Raw genomic sequence first — 2,802 nt, 5'->3', positions numbered from 1 at the left:
CATGGGTACGAGGTGCCTGGCAGCCTCGGAGCGGACGCTGCGCTGCTTTCCGCTCTGATGGGCCTCGTGGGCTCGCAGCAGCCCGTGCAGCCTCCCCGCAGCTCCAGGCCAGGACGCCAGTCAGCTGCCACCGGGGTCGGGGCTGGCACAGGGCTGGAGGGAGACTTGGGGTCGAGTGACCTTAAACCTCTCAATCCACAGAGGAAGCAAGTGCCAGGCGAGGGGAAGGCCTTGGGCAGGACAAGAAGCCAGGGCTGGCCTCCTGCCTGGTTCAAGGGGCGGAGACATGTCAGGGGCGAGACCTAGGAAGGCTGAAGCCGGGGCCCTGCCCAGCTGCCCGGTCAGCGCTGTCCGACAGAACTAGCACATCTGCCGTTTCAAACTTTGTCGCCACATTAGAAAAGTGAAAAGAAAAAAACAGGTGAAATCAATTTTCAAAAATACATTTCAGAAGGTTGGGGAGGGAGGGTGGGAGGTAATCAGCCAAGGACCTTGTATGCAGATAGGGTCGGCTCATGGACACAGACCAAGGGCGGTGAGGGCCTGGGGGGGGTGGCGGCTGGAGGGGGTGAATGGGGGAAGAGAGGGCATATGTAATACTTTCAACAATAAAGAATTATTAAAATAAATAAAAGACATTTCATTGAACTATCCAAAATATCTTTTTGATATGCAATCGATAAAACCTTGGGGTATTTTACATTCTCTTTTCAGATGGATCCTTTGAAATCGGTGTGAGGTTTACGGACAGCGCCCCTCACCTCGCACCGGTGGCATTGCAAGTGCTCAGGGCACAGGGGCCCCGCGGGGCTGCGTGTGCCTCCTGCACTAACGAACATCTCTTCCCCCCAACGTGTTTAAATCCTGTGCCCTTTCCTCTGGCCCTGGGGGCCAGGCCGCCTGACCAGGAGCCTCAGCGCCGTGGCGCCCGCCCGCTTCCGGGGGCCCTGTCGGGAGCTGGGCTCTGGTCGGCTCGGGCATTAGACGGTCCCACCAGGAATCCAGCTCGTTTTCTCGCCGTGTATCAGCCCTCGTCCTGGGTGCGAGGCCCACGGCACTCGTTTCTTCCCAGGGGGGCTTCTGCGGACGGGAGGCCAAGATCCAATGATCCAGATCTCGGCCGGTCTGTTTCCCCACCGCCTCCACGGGCCGCAGCCTCTCCCCTGGCCGCTCCCACGCCCGGGGCTGGAGTGTGGACATCATCTCCCCCCTCCCCAGCCCCACCTCAGTAACCACTGCCTCTGGGGGAGAGGCCGGAGCCCTGGGCAGGGAGGCGGGCAGTGGGCTGGCGCTGCCTCTGCAGTCTGGCTCTCCCGCCGGCGGGCGTCGCCTAATCGCACAGATAAGGACGTGCGCTGACTGGTTTGGGATGAGAGGCCTGTGGTTAGGTGGCTCCTTGACCCGGCCGTCATGTAAGCAGATGGGCCCTTCCCGAGAACGGCTGTTTGCAGGCGTGCTGCTCGGGTTAGAAGGAGACTGTCACCCAGGAACAGGGCGGGAGGGGCTGGGCCGAGGCAGCGCCCCCACCAAGAGGTGGGAGCAGAACATGGACACCACTCACTTCCCCGCTGCTCCTTGTCCTGCGCAGGCCTCCTGCTGTCCTCACCTCCGCCCCCACCCCTGCCACGCTCAGCCCCGTCCGCTCCAGGCTGGGTGACGCGGTGTCCCCTCTCCAGGGCCTCGGGCCTGCTGTGTCCCCTGGGGCATGTGGCCAGTGTCCGGCTCGGTCTGGTCTTCCGTCTGCTGAGACCCTCCTCTCTTCTCCCATGTCCGCTGCCCTCCGCGAGGCCGGCCAGGACGTCCCAGCGCCAAGCCCGTGTGACTGCCCTCAACCCTCCCTCCTTCCACCAAAATGGGAGAAGGGACACCTTGAGCTGGGCCAGTGGCACGGGGGCCTGGAAATGGGGGCCCTCCCTTCGTGAAGACGCTGGGGCCCCCCCCAGAAGAAGGCAGCTCCAAGATGACCTTCCTGGCACTCACTGGGAGGACAGGCCAATAAACTGCGCGGCCGCCGGCCACTCCATCCGACTCCCAAAGCCACCAGGCCGCTCCGGGGACGGGACCGGAGAGGCAGGAAGACCTGGGGGCAGTGGGTTCTGGGGGCTCATTCAGCAGCACTGGGGCTGGCACGGGGGTCCTGGGGAGCGCCCAGGGGCGTCCTTGTCCCTCTGGAGCTGGTCTGAGACCCTCGGAAGGTCCCAGTCATGCATGTCCTCCTGCATCTGGCCCTGGAGTCACAGCCAGGAAGACGGAGGGGGGGCGGGGCATGATTGCTGGTGGTGCCCACTTTAAAATGTGCCAGCTGTCTGGGGCGAGTGCCCCTGGCTCCCATCAGTCAAAAGAAACCACAGAGCGAGCCCTGGATGCCTGGGTGGTAAGTGGAGACCCAGGACCTTCCCACCCACCCCGGGGGATGCGGGGGGGGGAGGGGGCGATGGCTGTGGTGAGGGCACCTGGCAGCCCTGCGGGTGTCTGTGCTGCCCCAGGTGTTCATTCACCCGAGCCCGAGCGCTGAGGCCCCGTCTGCCCATGTGTCCGTCTGTCTGTCTGGAGCCCTGTCCCTCCTGCGCCCAGCTGTTTCCCCAGCTGGGCGTGACCTGCTGGCTGCCTCCGGGCTGTGGGTGTGACAAGTCCAAACCTTCTCTGGCAGTTGGGCAGGCTCGGCGCCCCGCCCTCCGGCTCTGCCCTTTCCTCCCAAACTGGTTGTGCAGGAGCGGGCGTGAGTGTGGGCGAGGGTGGGTGCATGCGCAGCCGGGCCTCACCTGCCAGAGGGGCCTCCCAGAAACTGCCTTTCCTCCCAGC

The sequence above is a fragment of the Myotis davidii genome, unplaced genomic scaffold (genome assembly GCF_000327345.1).
Source record: "Myotis davidii unplaced genomic scaffold, ASM32734v1 scaffold274, whole genome shotgun sequence".
Taxonomy (NCBI): domain Eukaryota; kingdom Metazoa; phylum Chordata; class Mammalia; order Chiroptera; family Vespertilionidae; genus Myotis; species Myotis davidii.
The sequence above is the reverse complement of the archived record's forward strand: the minus strand, read 5'-3'. Positions refer to the sequence as shown.